Source organism: Bolinopsis microptera, chromosome 2 (genome assembly GCF_026151205.1).
Source record: "Bolinopsis microptera isolate Bmic1 chromosome 2, MBARI_Bmic_1.0, whole genome shotgun sequence".
Taxonomy (NCBI): Eukaryota; Metazoa; Ctenophora; class Tentaculata; order Lobata; family Bolinopsidae; genus Bolinopsis; species Bolinopsis microptera.
This window is the reverse complement of record NC_087073.1, coordinates 1,032,982-1,043,421: the sequence shown is the minus strand read 5'-3', so window position 1 is coordinate 1,043,421 and position 10,440 is coordinate 1,032,982. Positions and strand designations below refer to the sequence as shown.

The 10,440-nt window shown below is 34.8% G+C and overlaps 1 long non-coding RNA gene across 1 annotated transcript in view; it reads left to right on the top strand.

Annotated features, from left to right (window-relative positions):
- The window catches only part of LOC134826500 (uncharacterized), a 95,580-nt gene extending 85,443 nt beyond the window's left edge, over window positions 1-10,137 (top strand). Inside the window, exons 2-3 of the long non-coding RNA XR_010161708.1 lie at window positions 5,730-5,809; window positions 9,443-10,137. This is a non-coding gene — a long non-coding RNA (uncharacterized LOC134826500). The remainder of the gene's footprint in view (window positions 1-5,729; window positions 5,810-9,442) is intronic.
- The last annotated feature ends 303 nt before the right edge of the window (window positions 10,138-10,440 follow it).

Below are 10,440 nucleotides of genomic sequence, written 5' to 3'. Positions count from 1 at the left end.
CCACTACCCACAGCACTGTCTGTTCTTAAGTGCAGGTAAGACGTCCCTGGATTAACAGGGCCGATACGGTTGCCATCTACGACAGGAATCCACATATCTGTTGAGTTTTTAGTTATTTTGAGATGAACTGAGATTAATAATATATTGATCATAAAATTGTTTTTAACAAATTTTCAACAAAATTTTATATATTCAATTTTATCCTGAATTAACATAAAGTATAAACCTGATCCGCTGTTGCAATTTAGCCACACACTATCATTTGTATCACAGCTGTCTGCTGAAATCCTGGCATCACATTTCAAATTTTCATCTTCATCGTCCTTGCAGCTTATTACACTCAATAACACAGATCCGTTATATTGTAGCAGCGTTCTGGAATATATTGTTGGTCGCATAAAATTATCGGAGTATGACGTCCAGCGTGTCGTGTTTGCATCAATGTTCAACAAAAAAATAAAATAAAAACTTACTCGGAAATGAGCGTCAAGTTGTTTGGTTTGCTGTCCCACATTCCCTGTTCGTTACCAAAGTAACGACAAAAGGTATTAGCTGCGTACCAGTTAAAGTTACCAGGACAAACGGTCACATTCATCTTTTCTCCACTCAGTTTATTGGCAAAGTTTACGATTAGCAAACCTTCATTCGTTGAACGAATATCTGTACCGTTTTCCTCTTGGATCAGGGCTGCCTCATAAAACTCCCAATCTGAGGAAGTGAGTAGTATTTCTTTTTTGTTTTTTTTAAACAGAAAACAACGGTTGCAAAAGACAATTCAAATTGAAAAGTGGATTCATGAATACTTTTATTGATGATACAAACCTGGACAGTCATATTCAAAGCAAGTTAGGAAGACTCTAGAAGATCCTCCACAGCCGTAGTAAGGATATTCATTGTAACTACAAGATGACCAACAATGATCATCTGCAATGCATTGCACTTGATCCAAATTGCTGAGATAGCGATATTGGTCAAAATTTCTTCCGGGTCCCCAAAGTAATGCACCACTAAATCCCATTTCTTTACAGATCGAATGTGCAGCTTTATAATCAAAATTATTGGTACACACTGTTCCACCCTTATACAGCAATAAACCTCCTTTATCCTTCGGAACATCAGTACCATTTCCATCAACGATTTGGAACAAGACACCCGTTTCATTTGAATCTGAATTGGATATTCATTCTCAGATGTACATATTATACATTGTATGGTCCTATTTATTCTTTAAGCTGTCATGGCGAGTAGGTGAAGTCATGATTTTATAATTAAAATATCAGCTATCTGAATCTCCATTCTAGTAAATACAGGTATAATCGAGACAAATTACTTAAACGATTGGGAAAGTTTAATGGACATTTGGAACAAGATATCAGTATTCAAATTAAAAAGTGGATGCGTGAAGACTTTTACTGATGATTCACACCTGGACACTGTGGACAGTCATCTTCATTGCAAGGTTGAGTCTCGGACGCTTCCCCAACACAATCCGCACCATCGTGTGACGGAGTAGGTTCAGTGCAAGTTTTTCTTCGAGTTTGTCTGCCTCCCCCACAAGTGGCTGAACATTCTGACCAATTTCCGAATTCACTATACCCTCCATCAACTGAAAAATAAAGCACTATATTAGCATCACTATACCCTCCATCAACTGAAAAATAAAGCACTATATTAGAATCACTATACCCTCCATCAACTGAAAAATAAAGCACTATATTAGAATCAGCTTCGTAGAAAGTAAAAATAGGGTCAACCTAATTTTTGGTTCGGTTTATAACGCCTTCATCAAAACCGTGATAAAACTAGAAAATTAGTACTATCTATGAAGCCACGACTACATCTGACAAACTAATTTTATAAATACGATCGAAGTTGTCATCATCAGTCCATGTAAAAAGTTTACCTTTGCCACAAGTTAAGAAGACATCATCATCATGGTCACAGTTATTGGTAGATTCACTGTAATAACAAGATGACCACTGATGTTCACTATAGCATTGCACAAAATGCAGTTTGATGTCCAAGCTATCTTGTAAGTCAAATTGGTATCCACTTTCCGTACTGTATGCGCCACTAAATCCCATTTCTTTACAGATCGTTTGTGCAGTATTATTAGAAAATATATCGCCACACACTGTTCCAGACTTGTAGAGCAACAGACCTTTTTTACCCTCGGGAACATCGTTGCCATTTTCATCAACGATTTGGAACACGATACCTGAATTGGATATTTATTCTCAGATTTATTAGACATTTTGTTGCCCAGAATCGTTGGTCATTGGACATCGTATGATCCAATTTATTGTTTAAGCTGTATTGGCAAGTGGTTGATGTCATGATTTTATGATACAAATATTTGACCAAAACCCATAATCATGGGTAGAGTGAACCGCCGCCAGTGTCTCTCTTTCCCAAACAAAAGGAAATGATATTAATTTGAATAACCGTCCGCAAATGCAAAATGATACCGAGAATGAAATCGGTCGCTCGCTTTTCCCATTCATTTACAATTGTAATAGACTAAGTAGAACTACCCGAAGGCAGTAAAGTAAAAACTCAAATGTACCTTAATACATGGCAACAATTCAAAATTCTAATACAACAAAAACTGTGTAATACGTTATGCTATAGTTGACAGCCTTCCATCATTACCCCAAAGATTATTGTCACATTAAAGCATTGAGTATACAATGTTTGTTCATTAAGGGTAAGGTACACCTTTCAGCTTTCATTGGTAGGAATTTGATCATTTTAAGGAGGTCAATCACACGAAAGTGAAACTGTTTTAAAAAGTATAGTCAGCTCTGTCAAGACAAGAGCATAAGATATCCAATCTTCAGATAAGACGTTATTTCGGCTTTTTCTTACTTAAAATCATATACAATATACATATATATATACATGTATATATCACAGTGCTGGCAAGCATGACCGTGCAAACTTTGAGCCATTTCATGTCACATTTGTGTTACAAAACCATTAATTAAACCACTTACCACCGACCAATTTGAAAAACCTTATTCATTTGGCTTCGTCAGAGTTTTGTCGAAACTATACCGAAAAAACCAGTCCCGTAACTCTTACCGTTTTCTTGATTAAGCCGCTAGGAAATTACACGCGCACACACACACAGACACACATTCTGAGATCATTGTTTAAGATGTATGTATCACGACAATCTGTCGTAAAACAGGGGTTCTAGAAAACCCGCTTCCCGATGCTCCTGAAACTTGAAACTTTTTTTTGCAGTCGATTTGGTCAACGTCTAGACGCCCTGCAAAGTTTCAGATCTCTAACTCAATTTTAACATGGTTTTTAAGGCACCTGAATATGGCGATTTTGGGTTTTTTACCGAATTTCGTATTTAACAGTGCTGACGCGTATTTTGCACAAATTTCTTAAAAACCTCCACATAACTTAAACTATTTCTTATTCCTGTCATCTTTGACATCGAATTAGAATGTTTTGAACTAAAATAAACCTGCTGAACGACTTCCAATGAGCCTTAATGCCTGAAAAACCAGTGAAAGGGGTATAATAGTATAGAATGTATAAAAGGCACGATCATCCTTGACAGCACCGTGATCAATTATCTGGATCTTCATACAGTAATTAAAAAGTAATTATACAGTAATTATACAGTAATTATAAAGTAATTATACAGTAATTATACAGTAATTATACAGTAATTATACAGTTATTATACAGTGATTATACAATAATTATACAGTTACTCAGTTATTATACAGTAATTATACAGTAATTATACAGTAATTATACAGTAATTATACAGTAATCATACAGTAATTATACAGTAATTATACAGTAATTATACAGTAATTATACAGTAATTATACAGTTATTATACAGTTATTATACAGTTATTATACAATAATTATACAGTTACTCAGTTATTATACAGTAATTATACAGTAATTATACAGGAATTATATAGTAATTATACAGTAATTATACAGTAATTATACAGTAATTATACAGTTATTATACAGTTATTATACAGTTATTATACAGTAATCATACAGTAATTATACAGTAATTATACAGTTATTATACAGTTATACTGTGACTCACCCGGTACCACAGTTTCATTTCCAAATGTATCCTCTGCAGTTCTCACCCCGCGATATAGTACGAGCGTTAAACTGCAAATAGGAAAAGTGAATTAGTTGATTTGTTAAATTAATATTCATCATGATTGTAGACTTAAAATAACATTCGAAGATTGAAATGATAGTCGAATTTATAAAATGTAAATGTACAATAATTATAAACTGATGTAGTCCTATGATATACGAGCCTCGTATATCATATCGTATTACGAGGTGACTCAATTGTCAATATAATACAAAACCCTTGCTAAAATAAAATAATTGTTCTTATTTCAATTTGGTTTAGATGGAGAATCCAAGTGGATATATAATTGTGCAACATTAATTAATCACTCCTCCAAATGATACAGATAACTTTATTATAATTATATACCTCCTTCACTCCTTGATTCTTTACAAAATGTTACCAAGTTGATTGTTGGACAATTTGTTGGAAAAATAAAAACACATATCTGATATCAGTATTTCTTACCCTATTAAATATGAAATTGCGAAGAATCTCATCTCGTCGTAAAGATTTACCAACAGTCAAATAAGTTATGAAAAAATCATATCCGTACGATATAATCCAAACACGATCGAATAATAACACCGCGCCAGAAGGAGTAGGGACCTTTTCCGCGTACAATTGGCAAAATTCGGGGTTTGCGATAGCAAAATAAGTTTTTGGAAACACTTATGAAAGTTGCGGCAAAAGTGGAATGTAAAACATGAAATAAAATGTTTAAATAAATGAATAGTGAAGGTTTGATAAAAATTGAAGAAAACTGTAAAAAATGGTACGTGTCAGAGCAAAAAAAGTTGGGAAAAATCGCAAAAATATGAGCCAAAAAAGGTGTATAAAATTGTTCATAACTTTTTTTTTGATCATGATAGGAAAAAAAATTTTTTAAGTGCAAAAAGCTGTAAATTTTGTGCGCGTCATAAATACAATCTTACGCCGCGCAAGACATTGGGATATGAAATATAAGTGCCAACGCAATTTTGTTTCGCCATTCGCGTTGGATCATGACACGTATGATTTGTATCATTCCTGCGACTCTTGAATCTTTGCAACGCTAACTTTCTTATCACTGTCAATTGCACTGTTTTTCTTTGTACTTAAACGATCACATTACCGTATTCAGTTGTTGCTGGCCCGTTCAAGATTTAACTTAGCTAAGAAATATAAATTAGGCTAAAACATATAAGATTGTAATGAATTTGTACATGACGTACAGGGTCTTGGACGTCGTTCGGATATAAGGTTTAAATTTCTTGGTCTGCTGAACCACAGTTTTGTGAGACATAACAGATTTTGGATTTACATGTTTCATTTTCAAACAACCCCACCTAAGAAAAATAACACTTTACTGTGTAACTTGTACATTGTAAGGTAGATCCACATATCTTTAGCTATTTGACACTGGGATTCGAACCCTTGACCGTCTATTCAAATGGTGACAGCTTAGCCCACTCGGCCATCTAGTTTTGTTACATAGTGTCTCTTCGTTTTCAACCACAACTAGAATGGTAGCTTAGGATGTTAGTTTTGACTTCTGATCACGCCTTTCTTACCTTTTGTGACAGATTACATTTAACCGGGTTTACCCTTTCTAGCAAAATGTCAAGCACAGTACCAGATTAACCGATTGGAGCGGAGAGTTGCGGATCAGTGGCAGCAGACTATCGTCCAATCAGTAAGTATTTATTTTTGTTATTTATTAAGTATTTATTTGCAAGTGTAATTGAACTGAAGTGATAGCTTAGGAACCATAATTCACAACATTCTGCCGACTCAAAACTTTGAAATAGTGACCAGAATTGATCGGTGATTCAGTTTTGAAGTTTAAAAGTGTAATTGAACTGGAGTGATAGCTTAGGAACCATAATTCACAACATTCTGCCGACTCAAAACTTTGAAATAGTGACCAGAATCGATCGGTGATTCAGTTTTGAAGTTTAAAAGTGTAATTGAACTGGAGTGATAGCTTAGGAACCATAATTCACAACATTCTGCCGACTCAAAACTTTGAAATAGTGACCAGAATTGATCGGTGATTCAGTTTTGAAGTTTAAAAGTGTAATTGAACTGGAGTGATAGCTTAGGAACCATAATTCACAACATTCTGCCGACTCAAAACTTTGAAATAGTGACCAGAATTGATCGGTGATTCAGTTTTGAAGTTTAAAAGTGTAATTAAACTGGAGTGATAGCTTAGGAACCATAATTCACAACATTCTGCCGACTCAAAACTTTGAAATAGTGACCAGAATTGATCGGTGATTCAGTTTTGAAGTAAGAAAATGTAATTGAACTGGAGTGATAGCTTAGGAACCATAATTCACAACATTCTGCCGACTCAAAACTTTGAAATAGTGACCAGAATTGATCGGTGATTCAGTTTTGAAGTTTAAAAGTGTAATTGAACTGGAGTGATAGCTTAGGAACCATAATTCACAACATTCTGCCGACTCAAAACTTTGAAATAGTGACCAGAATTGATCGGTGATTCAGTTTTGAAGTAAGGAAATGTAATTGAACTGGAGTGATAGCTTAGGAACCATAATTCACAACATTCTGCCGACTCAAAACTTTGAAATAGTGACCAGAATTGATCGGTGATTCAGTTTTGAAGTTTAAAAGTGTAATTGAACTGGAGTGATAGCTTAGGAACCATAATTCACAACATTCTGCCGTATCAAAACTTTGAAATAGTGACCAGGATTGATTGGTGATTCAGTTTTGAAGTTTAAAAGTGTAATTGAACTGGAGTGATAGCTTAGGAACCATAACTCACAAAATTCTGCCGACTCAAAACTTTGAAATAGTGACCAGGATTGATTGGTGATTCAGTTTTGAAGTTTAAAAGTGTAATTGAACTGGAGTGATAGCTTAGGAACCATAATTCACAACATTCTGCCGACTCAAAACTTTGAAATAGTGACCAGGATTGATTGGTGATTCAGTTTTGAAGTTTAAAAGTGTAATTGAACTGGAGTGATAGCTTAGGAACCATAATTAACAACATTTTGCCGACTCAAAACTTTGAAATAGTGACCAGGATTGATTGGTGATTCAGTTTTGAAGTAAGAAAGTGTAATTGAACTGGAGTGATAGCTTAGGAACCATAATTCACAACATTCTGCCGTATCAAAACTTTGAAATAGTGACCAGGATTGATTGGTGATTCAGTTTTGAAGTTTAAAAGTGTAATTGAACTGGAGTGATAGCTTAGGAACCATAATTAACAACATTCTGCCGACTCAAAACTTTGAAATAGTGACCAGGATTGATTGGTGATTCAGTTTTGAAGTTTAAAAGTGTAATTGAACTGGAGTGATAGCTTAGGAACCATAATTAACAACATTTTGCCGACTCAAAACTTTGAAATAGTGACCAGGATTGATTGGTGATTCAGTTTTGAAGTAAGAAAGTGTAATTGAACTGGAGTGATAGCTTAGGAACCATAATTCACAACATTCTGCCGTATCAAAACTTTGAAATAGTGACCAGGATTGATTGGTGATTCAGTTTTGAAGTTTAAAAGTGTAATTGAACTGGAGTGATAGCTTAGGAACCATAATTAACAACATTCTGCCGACTCAAAACTTTGAAATAGTGACCAGGATTGATTGGTGATTCAGTTTTGAAGTAAGAAAGTGTAATTGAACTGGAGTGATAGCTTATGAGCTATAATTCACAACATTCTGCCGTCTCAAAACTTTGAAGTAGTGACAACAATTGATTGGTGATTCAGTTTTGAAGTTTTGAAGTATAATTGAACTGGTGTGATAGCTTAGGAACCACAATTCACAACATTCTGCCGTCTCAAAACTTTGAAGTAGTGACAAGAATTGATTGGTGATTCAGTTTTGAAGTTTTGAAGTGTAATTGAACTGGTGTGATAGCTTAGGAACCACAATTCACAACATTCTGCCGTCTCAAAACTTTGAAGTAGTGACAAGAATTGATTGGTGATTCAGTTGTGAAGTTTAAAAGTGCAATTGTGGTAATTTCTAACAACTATATAGTAGCTAAATTTATGCTCAAGTTTTATTTACTTACCATGACCACGTTATTAGCTTAGGAACCATAATTCACAACATTCTGCCGACTCAAAACTTTGAAATAGTGATCAGAATTAATAGGTGATTCAGTTTTAAAGTTTAAAAGTGTAATTGAACTGGAGTGATAGCTTAGGAACCATAATTCACAACATTCAGCCGACTCAAAACTTTGAAATAGTGACCAGAATTGATCGGTGATTCAGTTTTGAAGTTTAAAAGTGTAATTGAACTGAAGTGATAGCTTAGGAACCATAATTCACAACATTCTGCCGACTCAAAACTTTGAAATAGTGACCAGGATTGATTGGTGATTCAGTTTTGAAGTAAGAAAATGTAATTGAACTGGAGTGATAGCTTATGAGCTATAATTCACAACATTCTGCCGTCTCAAAACTTTGAAGTAGTGACAAGAATTGATTGGTGATTCAGTTTTGAAGTTTTGAAGTGTAATTGAACTGGTGTGATAGCTTAGGATTCACAATTCACAACATTCTGCCGTCTCAAAACTTTGAAGTAGTGACAAGAATTGATTGGTGATTCAGTTGTGAAGTTTAAAAGTGCAATTGTGGTAATTTCTAACAACCATATAGTAGCTAACTTTATGCTCAAGTTTTATTTACTTACCATGACCACGTTATTATATCTACCTAGGATTAGAAAAATGTGCTTGAATGTGCTAGAATTCAACCGAATCTACACGCATTTGATTCGATTTGTCACCGATTTACCTTGGACCAGCAAATCTGATTAAGTAGGATTGGAGGTACCTACAGCCTTATAATCAAATCATCTTACTGATATAAAACTTTAAAGCTTTTGCGAAATTTTGCCCCATTTTGCGTTTTGCTCCGACCGAAAACAAGAAATACGGTATTTCTGCAATAGATTACCAATATATGAACAACTTGCTGTGACTTTGGAGGATTGTTTAACAAATATGATAACGCAGTTTTAACAAAATTAATGTTAGTTAGTAAATTTCTCTACGGTCAAATTCTACAATGAGATCGACTACCATTTTGGTCGGCTGGATTCGGGACCTTTTGAAGTTTGCGCGCGCGTTTTCTTGCCTCTTGGAGTAGGGACCTCAGTGCTGTGTACACAATTTTTCCCGCCTAATTTCAATGCAAGCCCAACGGTCATAAAACCATTACTATTCTACACTTTACTCCATCTTGACATACTAATTGGATACCAGTTTAACTGTTTATACTCTGACTTCTCTTGTTTACACTTTTAACTAATGTCGTACATATTTTCAGTTCCTCTAGTCGTCAACCGTGTGACACTACAGACAGTCGATGGGTGATAACAGATAATTGAAACCGGAATATCCCACATTTTATTCCATCAGCAAGCATGGTAGAGCACCAAACGATGATGAATGATGACATGGAAATAATGTTTCTAATTCAGTGAATAACCCACAATGAAGATACATCGGACAAATCACTTCTTATAATAGTTCTCTGCCGAAAAAACTAAACTTTATCTTTTCGTATCAACCAAAGAAACATTTCTTATTACTAAAATGTCAAAACTGCCAAATATTAATTGTATAATAGAATATTATGCTCATTTGGAGAAATAAAGACTTTATTTGTAGAAATTTGTGTTAAAAACCGACAACGATTAAGTGAGATATATTTGCGCCAGATATGTAATATTTTTATCGGCGGACTGATTTCAATATGGTATCTATTGTGATTTAAGACATCAATTTTGAGGAAAAATTTTAATATGTACGGTTAGAAAATCATTTCAGCTTTCTACACTTAACTGCACAATTTTTGTATTGTGTCTATCAGCCAAGAAATTGTTTAATGAAGACAAAAATTATGGGCGCAAATTCGTTCAATATTACCAAATGCGCGGAGGTTTCTTTTTACCATTTTAACAGATTTTATCCGATTTTTAAAATTCTTTCTGTGTGATCATGTGTAAACCTTTATGAATACATTGGTGTACTTCATTTGTCAAATGAAAACGAATAAACACACTAATCAAGCTGTCTAAGAGCGAGATGGCCGTATTTTCCCAATCTGCGCGTGAAAAGGTCCCTACTCCTTCTGCCGCGGTGAATAAACACCTGGCCTAGTGTCTTGGATCTGGAGACGTTGCGGGCGCGGGCCGTGGTCACGTGCTGTAGTTGGGCGAATAAGCACGTGGACTCTGGTTAAACTGAATTTGGTCATCTGCTCTGTTAATCTAAAGACAGAAGAAGGAATAATGGGTACTGGGTAGCAGGCGGTTATTGTTG